The sequence below is a fragment of the Lepus europaeus genome, chromosome 8 (genome assembly GCF_033115175.1).
Source record: "Lepus europaeus isolate LE1 chromosome 8, mLepTim1.pri, whole genome shotgun sequence".
Lineage (NCBI taxonomy): Eukaryota > Metazoa > Chordata > Mammalia > Lagomorpha > Leporidae > Lepus > Lepus europaeus.
In genome coordinates this window covers 8,854,187-8,868,511 of record NC_084834.1, presented here as the reverse complement: position 1 = coordinate 8,868,511, position 14,325 = coordinate 8,854,187, and the positions used below count along the sequence as shown (strand labels likewise).

Sequence of the window (14,325 nt, the reverse complement as noted above, 5' to 3'; positions counted from 1 at the left end):
ATCAAAATACTCGACATTTAACCATTCCAAAGAATGAATATTTCCAAACCCTTCAATCTTCTAATCTAACATATTACTGCTGTATGCCCTTTGTTATCAACGAAAAGGAAGCTTTCTTTTGAGTTATAACACTGTACACTACTAAGTCCAGTTACAGGTAAAGTTCTGTCCTCTGAGTATACACGTGGATGATCAGGACTACATGGCTCAGCTAGAAGATCACTTATCTTGACGCTTATGGGAATTGGAGAGAGAGCTCCAAGATCCCACACCAGCCAAGAGGGTTTGCTCATTGTACTTGTTCTACATAGAATTCACACTTTCTGCTTTCTCTGATACTAGATTTAGGGAGAAAGAATGATGTCCTTTGAAGGTGTCACAGGGTCCCTCCAAACACTCTGACCCACAAGGAAAGCACAACGGAAACTTTCTCGGACAAGGGGAGGAGTGAAGGTGTAAAACTCAACTGTCTTTATCCAACTGACAATCCCTAAGCAAATTCCCAAGGGAAAGGATGATTTTGCAAAATCTATAATATATACTCTTAAAGGACAATGTTATATCACTTAAGAGAGAAAATCATTTTCTTATGGCATTTAATGTACACATAATGAATTTGTCCCCCAAAATTATGCAGATGAAGCAATATGAATTCCAAGTTGGAGAATCAATTATCTAAAATGTGAAAAATCTATACAAAACTAAACAAAAATATAATCTATAGATTCTCAGAAATATTCTTCAAATATATAAAAGTAAGAATTTTTTTTATGTAGTATGTGACTTTCTTAAATTTCTAATACTAAGAAAAAAGTATTGTAGTCCATTTATTTTGGAGATTTTTCATGAGAAAGCATTCTACGCAGTGTTCTATTTAAAACATTTTATTGGTTTTTTTTTTTTTTTTTTGGTAATACCTACATTTCGACTTCTACCATATAGTGTCACATAAACTCAACAAAACCATCTGGTCCCCAGCAAGAGTGCTTGCAGTGAAATACCAACCATGAGTTTAAAATTGTTTACTCTTCCCTCCCTCATTAATTGAATGGGAAGGTACATCTAGGCAACATGATTATCAGCACACCACTTTAACACAATATGTTGTTATCCACACCAGATTTTTTGGGAACTAATGGTAATATTAAATAAGAAAAAGCTCAATTTTGTTTAAGTCTTTGATGATGGAAAGAAAAAAAAATAGGAAATACTCCACACTCAGAAGTCCCTTCCAGAAAGCAAAACTGGTACTCCAGTTAAACAGTATCCTTCAACTACTTTTTAAATTAGGCAATAAAATGTAATCTCAATACAAATGTCAATGTTCATCTTAAAATGCAAAACAAAGAACTGTAGGCTCAAATACACTCTGCTAGAACAAGGACTATCCCTTCAGAATGTGGAGAAGAGATAATAAAGTCATTTCCACAATATTTATTAGTTTCAAGATGAACCTAGATCAACCAATCCACTGTGAACATAGAACACAGGCAGCCGGCTGTCTTCAAATTTCTTTCTGCGTTAACAGAATCTTACATTATGGATATGACTAAACATCAAATTTTCAAATAAATATCTTTAAGTCAGAAACCAAAAATTTTTCTCTTAACAAAAGATCCATTCAAATACCAAATCAATCTGCATGTACAGCCCACAATGCCTGTGGATAGGACTATTCAGAACATTTCTAAAATATCACCCATACCACAAATATTTATTTTCAACTCTTTGTCTCTAAAGAGAAAATGTTGACAGTAGTCAAGAAATGTCAAAATAAATATTGAATCCTTTTTGTGTGTGTATCCTAACATTTTCTTGCATAAGCCTTAAGGAAATAAGTCACTGTGATCCGTGAGTTTTGGAAAACAACCATTCTTACACTGCTCAAATATTGAACATACAATCCACACTCGCAAGATCTGCGGTATTTAGATTTCCCAGGCCATACGTCTTGTGGGGACAGAGCAAACACTTGTCGTCTTCTCCCCTTTAGGCCTGCAACTGTTTACACTTATGGCCCCAGGGAAAGTGAACCCTGATACTTCTTTTTTAATTAAGTTTGTTTATTTTCTAAATATTGACACTGGCTAGTGCAGTGAATCTCGACCTCCTCCGGGAAACTGGCTCCTGCCAATTGCTATGTGCTGGCGTTCAGCTAGGCTTCGCCCACTGGCTGGCTCCCTTGTCACACACACAGCCATCTTTTTCCTCGCTTGTCCTCATTTTTTAATTTATTCTAATATTATGATAGGGCCAGAGAAACTGCTATTCTTCGATCTTTCTGGTTACGATTATCTTTATGAATAACTTTTCTTCTGGGAATGAGTCAGACTGGAGTCCCTTTTCTTTGGTGGGTATTTCACACTGAGAGCAGCAAAACAGCACACGTGAAGGGAAGCTAACTTTCCTACATTGCAGAACTCACTCTTGCAGCCTGGACTGGGTCCACTGATTTCTATTTGCTCTCTTCATAGTCTTCAATACCTTAAACAGTTGCAGGACAATGAGAGAATTTTCTTCCAAACAAAACTTGCAAGATTTGTAAGATATCCTACTCGATATTATTTTCAATACTTTAATGTTTTACTTTAAACTTAACCCATACTGCTATTAAATTTGTGACAGTTAATGTATTAAGAAAACACTCTCCTGGCAGGCGTTGTGGTGTAGTGGGTTGGGCTGCCACTGAGACATCAGCATCCCACATGGGCGCCAGTTCAAGTCCTGGCTGCTCCACCTCCAATCCAGCTCCCTGCTAATGACTGGGAAAGCAGTGGAAAACGGCCCAAGTGCTTGTGGCCCTGCCATCTACGTGGGAGACCTGGCCCAGCCCTGACCACTAAGGCTATGAAAGATTCCCCCTCACTCTCTGCCCCCGTAACTCTGCCTTTCAAACAAAAAGTACTTTTAAAAACACCCCCACCAACACTATCACACTGAAGCCTTAAAATACATTATGGCATTAATTATTACTAGTAACATGCTGATTAAATTAACTTTTTAAAAAAATTTTCCTGTTCTCTACTGCCTGTCATACTATTTTGTCTATCCTTTACTTGATATAATAGTTTGCTAGCTCTGGTGATAGGTCATTTCTTAAAGCTAGACAGTTTTGCATTGGGAGTTCCATTTGTAAAAGGTTCCATTCGAGGTTAAGATGCGAGGGCCGCATCTTAAACACAGCAGATTCTCATAAAGGAATTGAAGGAATAAATGGTGCTTTCCTCTTAAGATTTGCAAAAACTTGGATGTTACCTGCACTAGCATATGTAAATAAAGTACTGTTTTGGAAAGTTGAAGCAATATACAAAAATAAGCATTTAAGTAAGGAAAATGGAGTTCATTGCACCCTGCATACGGGTAGGGGTGAAATCAGCTATGACTCTGCCGATGTTCTAAGTATAATTTCAATGTTGTGAAATAATCTGCTAGTATTGTTCCCAGAGATAATAAAAGGAAAGAAAAATAAATACTGAAAGCCAAAGATACTCATGTATCCTCTGTAAATGAGATCTTTGTAAATACTAGATATCATGGTCCTTATGACATCATTGAACTATACATATATATATATACATATTTGAAATATATGTGTATACATATTTTTGAAAGTCAGAGTTACAGAGAGAGGAGGGCAGAGAGAGAGAAATCTTCCAACTGCTGGTTCATTCTCCAGATGGCCCCAACAGCCAGGGCTGGGCCAGGCAGAAGCCTATTCAGGTCCCCCACATGTGTACAGAGGGGATAAGCGCTCAAGCCATCTTCTGCTGCTCTCCCAGGTTTATTAGCAAGGAGCTGGTTTCCTACAGGGGGCAAGAAGTCAAGTGCCAGTACCTCAGCCAACACTTGCTGCTTCCCAGGCCCATTAGCAGGGAGCTGGATCAGAAGTGGCACAGATGGGACTTGCACTGGCACTCTGATATGGGATGCAGGCATTCCAAAAGGCAGGTTAACCTTCTGAGGACAACACCTGTGCCTATAAAACACTATTATTACTTATTATTAATTATTAAACTTATTTTTTATGCCTAATGTGCTATTTGGAAGGAATTCAAAAATAAACAAATGAAGCAAAATTGCTTTCATTTTAGATGCTAACAATTAAGTACATCAGGATCCTATTAATAACCATTTAAAGTCAATTTTTAGCTATTTGACCCTCTAGTGACCATCCAAAAAATTACATTAGGCTCCTGTATTTTAAGGGTACTTTAAATAACTGCAAAGATATTAAAAATGGACCTCACTGCAGAATTAATCACATTAGCTTAGCAGCTGGTTTTGCCAGTTCTATACCACTGCTGCCAATTACACACAATGCAGAGTGTAGCTGAATGATAGTCCATCACTACAACTGGCTGCACGCCAGAATTACTTCTTCCTTCAGGACCCTGCTTGGAACAGCCATTCACTTGTCACTTCACAGGGGACCCCTAATTAAATTCAAAAAGAATACACTGTAGAGAACAGAGGAGTACTTCCAGGGAGGAGTGTCTACAGTAGCATCTGCTTTTGATGACTTTGCCCGAAGTCACAGTCTGGCTCAGTTTTTCAATAGTCAGAAACTCCACCTTTTCATTGTCTCAGAATCCATTTTACTTGCTACTATGAAAATCAAATTTCATTCATAACAGGAAATATAATTATGAAAGGGATTAAGCTATCAGGGTTTCTGCTCAACATACTGTCCATATAATAAGTACATGTGAAAAAAACCCTACATTCATAAGCATGCCTGTTAAACATGGAATCAGAACAAGGGAGTTTACTTGTTCTAATGCTTAATGGCACCAGACTATTAGGTGTCTGAGCAGAGCAGCCTCCTTTGTGGATAGAGTTTGGAGAGCTGCTTTTATCATCTGCCTCTTGAGCTATCTTTTCCCTGGCTTTCATGTCTAACCTAACCACCCATGTGAATAGATTCAGTCAACAGACTGGTCCTCTTTATTTAGACCCATTTCAACAATACAGAAAAGCTACCCACCACCTACCTTTGCAAAAGTCGAAACATCTGGCATAGTTTCCCCTGATCATTACTATTTTACAATAGCACATACATGGCCTCTGTATTAGTTTTCCATGACCATAATAAAATACACGAATCTAGGTGCTGCATAATGAGCACAGTTTTATTTATTTCATAATGAGTCTGACAGTCTAAAGAGCATGGTCCTGGCTCTGGTGAGCACCCCCTGGCTGCACCACTTCATGGTGTATGGCATCGTGGTGGAGTGCATGGCATGGAGAGAGCAGGTGCTGATACAAGAATGTGCTTGTGTGTGGCTTCTGGTCTTTCACCCCTTTCTTTAAAGTCACCAGTGCTCAATCATGGGGGCTCCACCTTATCTGATCCTAACCACCTGCCAAAGGCCCCCAGCTAAACATCTTAGTAGGTTTTGTCTTTCCAATAACTCACCGTGGGGATAAATTTCAATGCATGATCCCTTGGAGGACACACTTAAGCCATATAAAACCATAGCAATCCGCACATCCCTTCCAATTCCCCTGACCAAATTTTCACTCCAGAGTAACCAGTATTGTGAAAACAGTATTTATCATTCCCACATATGTTTCTACTCTTCCACAATTGGCTTGAATGTATCTATAGAAAAGTATTGCTTTCTTTTCCATGATTTTAAATTTTATACAAATATCATCAAACTATATAGTTTTTTTTTAATTTGTTTGTTTATTTGTTTTGCAACTGGATTATTTTTGCCCAATAGTGAATAGATAATGTTTGTTTGTGATATACTTTGGCTATAGGCTTTTAGCTTTAAGTTATTTAATATAAATATAACATTTATTTGTATCATTTTCTGTTCATAGAAATGTATGTATTATTGAAACTTCCCTATTACAAAGAATACTCTTCTAACTCCATATAGTGTACAAGACTTTCTGTGGGATATAAACAGGAGTTCAGTCAGTTAGGTCATTGGATATGATTGTATAACCCTTTTTACAGATAGCACCTAGATTTTGAATGTGGACGGGGAGTAATGACAGAAACAGTGGTATCACAATGGAATATTGTTATCCTACTGCAAAAATACAGAACAGATAGAAGAAAACCAAGACCCATAGACAATATCTAGCATAGAATTAGGATATTAGGTATCCCCAAAGAGCCTCAAATACAAATGGATGGAAACCAACCATGTTGATACCAAACCGCTATAAGAACCTTTGTCTCAGCACACAAGAAAGGAAAAACAGAAATAAGGCAACTGAGCTTCTGATGGGCCTGAGAACAAGAAAATTTCAACAACAGCCAAGAGATACCCCCAGCAAAGATAGCAGGGCGATCTGAAAACAACAGCCAAGCTTGGGAGGAGGTTCCACAGAGCCCAATTCACAACTTAATGCAAGGAAGTAAATGCACCTGTGCAAGTACTTGGGGGCATTGGCACACAGAGGGAGTTATTGCAACTGACTTAAAAAAAAAACAAACAATATTTTGACTCTATATATCCTCAAGATATCCCCTAAAAGCAAAGTACATTTTCAAAGAGAAAACAAACTTTTCAAGAACCCTATGGTTGTTGGTGGTTGATGATGCTAAAATTATTTTTCTGAGATTGTGTGTTTATTAGGAGATAAAGTATAAAGAGCAAACAATGTTATCTTTGAGAACCCAGATCTTCATTATGGTTGAAGGATGCTCATTATGAGATAGAGGAGCTTAACTAAAAGCTGTGAGTGATTTATCAGGATAAAATTATGATGAATTTCAAAGCTAAAAATTGTGCACACATGTAATTCTCAAATATAATTTATACAAAAAGCTGAGAAACAATGAATGAACCGACATTGGTAGTAAACACCACCAGCAGCCAGAAAATCTTCCCATTAAAGAAATCAGAATTCTTTCAAAACAATTTTAACTCATTCAAAGTTGAGGCAGAAAATAAGGTAAGGCAAGCCTGAAGTACAATATAATATCTTATGATACCAGAAAATATTGAGGTCACTAAAGATTAAAGGGCTCATGGACAATTTTGAATAAGCTCCACTAGCCAAAAGCGGGGCAATGTGAGCCTCAAGAAATAGAACTGGCTGGATTGAATCACATAATTAAGTATGTTTAAATCCAGCAGTTCCTAATAACATTCACAAATACAGCTGGGCACTTCTGGACGACACTGAACAGTCAACTCACTTATGTTGCAGACATGCTTATAAAGAGAAAGAGCAATACACCACCTGATAATCAGTGACACTGATTTTTTTATATGTGTATTTGGAATTATTCCTCTTTTGTGAATGGTCTGTTCCTTTGTATGGTTTGCCTATGGCTATCATTTGTAGGTGTTCCTAATATACTCCAGACACTAAATGTCTCTCACTACATTAGATTTTCCAATGTAGATTTTGGCTTACAGTGGGCACAATTTATTTAATACATTCAACTTAAATAAACACATTTAATTTTAACTCAATAAATTTTACAGATATTTCCTTAACATTTAGTGCTCTTGAACCATATTTGTGGAACACGTCTTTTTCTGATATGAAAGTTGCTTCCTATTTTCCTGAAAAATTCTAAAATCTACACCTTTGATTCACAATGAACTATTTTTTTCCTTTATGATAAAGATAAATTTCTTTTCTTCTACATGGATAACTAATGCTCCTGGCCCCATGAAAAGAAAGGCTGTCTTTTATCAAATCTTTGCCATGCCCTACTTGTGTGTGTCCTGTAATGAAGCCATCTATTTGATTTCATTAATCTTTAATGCCTTACAGGATGGGTAACGTTCACTTTATTAGGAATCTTTTTATCGAATAGAAGAAGTGCTCTATTCTCTCAATGTTTTCAAAATCTTCTCAGTTCTTGGCAACCTGATTTTTTGAGAAGCAGAAAGTCAAGCTATAAGAAAAATCCTGCTGGGTTCCTGATTAGAATTTCACTGAGACTGTATGTTAATACAATATATGTATGTTAATTTAAAAGACTTTAAATATATTGGGTATTCATACTCAAGATCATATTTCAGGTTATTTTGGACTTATTTATATATTACCATAAGATAAAATTTTTTCCCGACTTTTTGCCTTCTCGAATTACTTTCTATGTGAACTTGCAACTGTTGTTGCTTTAATAAATACTAACATCTTAAATTATATTTGCTAAGTGCTCTTCATGCATAGGAAAATAATCATTATATAGCTTTTAAACTATTTTTCAATTTTATGTATGTATGTATTTGAAAGGCATAGAGACAGACAGACACACAGAGAGAGAGACAGAGACAGAGACAGAGACAGAGAGAGATTTCTGCACACTGGTTCACTCCCCAAATGCCCACACAGCTGGTGCTGGAACACAGCCTGGGTCTCACACAAGGGAGGCAGAAACTCAAGTACTTGAGCACTCATCTGCTGCCTCTTGGGTGCATTAGCTGGAAGCTTGATTGGCAGAAGCGAAGGTGGGACACCGTCCCACACCCTCTGATATGGGGTGAGGGCATCCCAAGCAAAAATGGCTAGCAAAGGCCCAACCTGCTGCACCACATGTCTTATCCCAGAATTGTTATATTTTTATCTCTTATTCATCAGGAGAACACTTCCATTGGCTCCAAGTGAGCTCTGACATTTCCTGTCCAGTTTATCACCTGAAAGTGGTACTGTGTTCATCCTTTCCATTTCCTAGTTAGTGTGTCGAGGTGTGTGTGTGTATGTGCATGTGTTTGTGCATGTGTGTAAACACTGTTCTGTATATTCTAAAACCTTACAATTACATATAATCAGTGATACTAGGAACATGTCTTACAATTTTTAATACAAATTCCAATATTTTTGCACTGATAACATTTTTAGCTAAAGAGTTCTTAGAACATACTTTAATGGGTCAAAGTAGCCCCTTGTGTTTTTATTTTGGAATTTGCCAATTATATTTATAAAGAACATTGGGCCTATATTCATTCTCCTATATTTGTCATCGATTTTTAGAGTCAGTTAAACTAACTCCATAAAATGTGTTAGCAAATATTATACAGAAGATCTGTATAAAAAAAAAAAAGAATGGGATGATTTTTCCCCTTAAATAGTTGCAGAGATCCGTTGTAAATGTACCTGAATATAGCATTATATTTAAGAGCAAACTTTCCCCTATCCAGTAACAATAGATGTTGTCTGCCTCCTATAAATATGGACTGTGACGGGGAAGGGACACTACTGCTATAGTCTTTTGCATGGTGTTTGTTAGATGTTTTGATGGGTTTCAGATAAAACCTCAAGACTGAATAATTTATTCCCAGAGGCTGTGAAGGTTTTTCACCATTCACATTCATTGCTGAAAAGTTGCTTCATCTACAGCCAAACGCACTTCCTATATATAGCCAGCACCCAATGTCTAGTTGAGAAGGGTATAAAAGTTCCCTTAACCCAACTTGGGACAACTCTGATGACTCATCCTAACATCAGAGCTCCAGATTTGTCTGAGACCTTCCTAAAGAGAACATAGTAGCCCCATAATCTCTTCTGCCCAATGCTGCTTGTTCCTTCTCCTTTCACAACTGATAAACCCAAGAACTCCCCCCTGAACAACCCTCATGTGCTTTCATTATGGTGTTTGCTTCCTAAGCAACCCAACTTCTGAGAGTTGGTGCCAAAATTGGCACACATAGTAGGCATGAGAAAGATATTTGGTAATGGAGATTTGGGGTTGGCAATGAGAATCCTGTCCTGGAGTATAGTGGAGCTCAAAGAGCCCTGGGAATATAGTTGTTAACCCTCCTGTAGTGATGGTAGACTGTAAAAAGTAATAAAGATGTGACAGATCAAGTATATGTGGAACATAGTGTCAACCTATGGTCTAAGAACAGTTAAAATTGGTGGCTAATGCTAAATCCCATCAATGCTCACTAAATGTTAACAAAAGACTGACAACAATGTACAATTATAAGTCAAAGGTGAAAGCCAGGCAGCCTTCTCAGTAGCATAGAAAAATACTCTCATCTCCTACAGCTAGATAGCAAATTTAAAATGAGTTATATCACTTATTCCTAAGACCTGTGGTGCAGAGCTGGCACTGTGGCGTAGTGGGTAAAGCTACTTCCTGCAGCCCTGACATCCCATATGGGTACCTGTTTGAGAAGCGGCTGCTCCACTTCCCATCCAGCTCCTTGCTAATGCACCTGGGAAAGCAGCAGAAGATGGCTCAAGTGCATGGGTCCCTTCCACCCATGCAGGAGACCTGGAGGAAGTTCCCAGCTCCTGGTTTCAGACTAGCTCAACTCTAGCCATTGCAGCCATTTGGGGAGTTAATCAGTAGATGCAGGCACTCTCTCTCTGTCTCTCCATTTATCTCCCTGTTTTTCTCCCTTTCAAATAAACAAATAAATCTTTTAAAAAGAGTTATGGAGCTCCAAGGTATGGTTAGCCTTCCAGTTTCAGCATGTCAGCTGTGCCAAGGTCCAGCCCTGCGTGGGAACCCTGACACATGGGATAAAGAAATACAAGTTGTTGTGCCTGAAAATTTGAACCTTTATATTTCTCCAAACTTCTGAGTCTGAAAAGTGGACTTTTAAATAATAACTCTTGGGGGCCGGCGCTGTGGTGCAGTAGGTTAATCCTCCACCTGCAGTGCCAGCATCCCATATGGCCGCTGGTTCTAGTTCCAGTTGCTTCTCTTCCAATCCAGCTCTCTGCTGTAGCCTGGGAAAGCAGTAGAAGATGGCCCAAGTCCTTGGCCCCTGCACCCACGTGGGAGACCTGGAAGAAGCTCCTGGCTCCTGGCTTTGGGTCAGCTCAGCTCCGCTCATTGCAGCAAACTGGGGAGTGAACCAGTGGAAGGAAGACCTTTCTCTCTGTCTCTCTCTCACACTGTCTGTAACTCTACCTCTCAAATAAATAAATAAAATCTTTAAAAAATGTAATAACTCTCCTCTTGCTTAAAGATGCAGCAATGGCCTTTCTCCTGAAAGATAGCCTGCATCCCTTAAGAACGCCTTACTTTTACTTCTGGTTACTGAACCCCTTGCTGTTACCTCTGGTCACTAAAGCAGGAGTAGACTTAAACCACAACAAAACCTGACCACAATGAATTGGATTTAAAACAGAAGCTATGCTCTGTATTGAAATCGACATGTAGAACCTAACCAACTTGCACCTGCAGGAGCTCCAAGAGTTCTCAAGGACTCAACTGGAAGGATGGAACTTGAAGTTGCATAAGAGAACATACTCCTTTGGGAACAGTGTGCCAGGGTACAGGATCTCATGCCCTTAAAAGGACACAGGAAGATGATACAAACATGCCTTAGTATAGCTCCTGGAAGAATCAATAAAAAGCACTGACCCGACTGCACTAAGCCAGAACTACCACTTCAGAAAAAATTAAAAGGCTCGGAGAAGTAAGCGTGCTTGAATGGATACACTACAATCAGGGAGAAATCCCACCAGATAACTGTACCACAAACGAACACCCTGAAGATACATCTTCAACCAGCATCAGCAAGATGTTCGGCAATGACACTCTTCTGAAGCCCAAGACTGGGATGGAGGACAGCATGTTGTCACAGAACTGGGCTCACAGACGACAGAAAGGATAGACTTCTCCAAAAAGGGAAGTCAAGGTTCAGGGCAAGATGTGGTTGCCTCTTCGAACCTCCCCTGTGCCCTGGACTTCTATGAGGCCAGCAGCTATACAACGAGAGGCCCAGAGCAGCGGGCTCTGCCCACAATCATGGACTCCATGTCCAACCAGCAGTTTGCAGGTTCATGCTCAGGACTTAGAGGCGACACCTAAAGATGGCTGCACCAAAGCAGAGAGAAGGCACCAGAGGAGGCACTGGAGGATGCTCCCCGGGCAGTGAACAAGCTGCAGCTGCTGCAGGGGGCCTGCATCAGTGAGTGGTGCAACGTGTGCATGAGCTTTGGCTTCCTGTCCCTGACTGCCCATGCTGGGGTCATGCTCAACCCCCCCAGATGGAGGGCTTCTAGAACCTGAAGGAGGGTGAAGCAGATACAGGTGACCTTCAAGAAGTCTGCCAAGAACCTGGAATCCATTCATGTAACTGGACCTGGCAGGGTGCTCTGTATTGGGAGTGAGAGGTGGCCAAAGGGGACAAACAGGCAGAAGCACAGATCTAAAGGAGACAGGTGCTACAACTGTGGTGGTCTAGACCATCATACCAAGGAGTGCAAGTTGCCGCTTCAGCCCAAAACGTGCCACTTCTGCCACAGCATCAGCTACATGGTGGCCTTGTGACCCTTGAAGGTTCAGCAGGTCCCCAGCTCCCAGGAAAAGCCAACCTACTTCCAGGAGGATGAAGAAGAATCCACAGCCCTGCTCTGCTACCTAAGGCCTAGCACTGAGCCACAGTGGGTGGGGGCTGTTCTTTTGCTATCAGAAATTTTCAAGGGGCAGACATCAACCACAGAGTGGAGAAAGTGAGGACAGAGTGGTTGGGGGAAGCTGGCACTGCCATGTATCTCAAGCTGGGGATAAAAGCTTCCCCTATTCCCCTCTTTCTGGGTGGAAGGAGTGAGGCAAAGGAATTCCAACCATGCTCCATCCAAACGCAAGTGAGGGATTTGGAGGGACATTACCCTGTAACCTGCATGCTTTATCTGAGACTCCCACATACACAATCTCCAGCTTAGGAAAGTAGCCCAGATGGGAAAGCTGCTTTCCTTCAAGGAAGGATATGGACTGATACTCCCCTGACCAGGGTAAAGATTGGTTGTGGGACCAGATTAATGGGCCCAACCCACAAACCGCTGTGTTCCATGGGAAGGAATCTCTCAGGAATAAGGTGGGATTTTCCATTTCTTGTTTCCTCATAACCCAATTCTGGAATAGAGTGCTGGGAACTACCCTAAGCAATGGTTGTGATGGTCGACAAAAAGGGTGATTAAGGAAAAGCTGCAGTGGTGTAGAAGGTTAAGTCTTTGCCTACAGAGCTGGCATCCCATATGGGGAACCAGTTCGAGTCCTGGCTGCTCTGCTTCTGATCCAGCTCCCTGCTAATGTGCATGAGACAGCAGTGGAAGAGGCCCCAAGCAGTTGGGCCTCTGCAGCCATGTGGGAGACCTGGAAGAAGTTCCTGGCTCCTGGCTTCGTCCTGACCCAGCCCTGGCTGTTGCAGTCATTTGGAGAGTAAACCAGTGGATGGAAGATCTCTCTCTCTCTCTCTCTCTCTGTATTTCTGACTTTCAAATAAATAAATAAAATTTTAAATAGAAAAAAAAAACTAAGGCCAACTATCCAACCCTATAGACATACATTGAAAACAAGAAATAAAAAGGGGATGGGGATAGCTGGAGACTCACTGCTCCTGAGCTCATTCCTATCCCATTCTGGGCCAATGTGATTTATTTATTTGCTCCCTTGGATAATGGTGCCTTAGGTCCCACATTCTCCAGGATGCCAACTGCACAACATTATCTCATGAATGTTCACTTGCTTTTTTGATATAGATACTCTAGTTTTGTATTTTTTATATTTTAATCGAAGGCCCTCATTCCTGCACTGTGTTCTCAGGTGCATGAGCAATGTCAGGGATAAGTCAGCAGCAGCTCCAGGTCTGAACAGCAGAAAAACTTTTTGTTGCTTTTATCACCATGGAGAGCAACTATCTGGAGTGTGAAGCTACTGAACTACCTTAGTTTGCCTAGTAGAGCTGGCTTTTTTGCCATAGTTTTGTCTTGAAACCCTCTCCACCTTAAAAATGTTTCCTAGGTGATGAAGTGTTAACTGGGTTTCTCCATGACTTGATCTCCTCTTCCCAGAAGATTTAAAATTAGTCTAATCAGGAAGGCAGTGCAGAGAAGTTAAGAGAGGCTGAGCCAGGTGAAAGCCACAGAGGAAGCCATGGTTAGGGTTGCCTGATCCTAGGACACGGGTCTTTTGCTTCATATAACAGATCCATCCCTCACCAGATTAGGCCAGGCCCACTATGCACAACAAGGTGTGTGTGCATGAATGGGTGTGTGTGTATGTTCACACATGTAAAAATATGAGCTGTAAAAAAAATGTGAGTGTGTAAAAATTGTGAGCTGGTAAGGATGAGTTTGAAGACCAATCCCCCTATACCCATCATGTGATGTCCCGGGATAGAATCATGAAGCAGGTGCCGGCGCTGTGGCACAGCTGGTTAACGCCCTGGCCTGAAGTGCCAGCATCCCATATGAGTGCCGGTTTGAGACCCGGCTGCTCCACTTCCAATCCAGCTCTCTGCTATGGCCTGGGAAAGAATTAGAGGATGGCCCAAGTCCTTGGGCCCATGCTCCCACATGGGAGACCCGGAAGAAGTTCCTGGCTCCTGGCTTCAGACTGGCGCAGCTCCAGCCATTGCGGCCAATTGGGGAGTGAACAAT

The 14,325-nt window shown here is 40.6% G+C and overlaps 1 protein-coding gene and 1 pseudogene across 1 annotated transcript in view; one reads left to right on the top strand and one right to left on the bottom strand.

The window, feature by feature from the left end:
• TLL1 (tolloid like 1) overlaps positions 1 to 14,325 on the bottom strand; it is a 234,370-nt gene that overhangs the window by 124,196 nt on the left and 95,849 nt on the right. The window lies entirely within an intron of this gene.
• LOC133765757 (protein lin-28 homolog A-like) lies at positions 5,329 to 12,315 on the top strand (annotated as a pseudogene).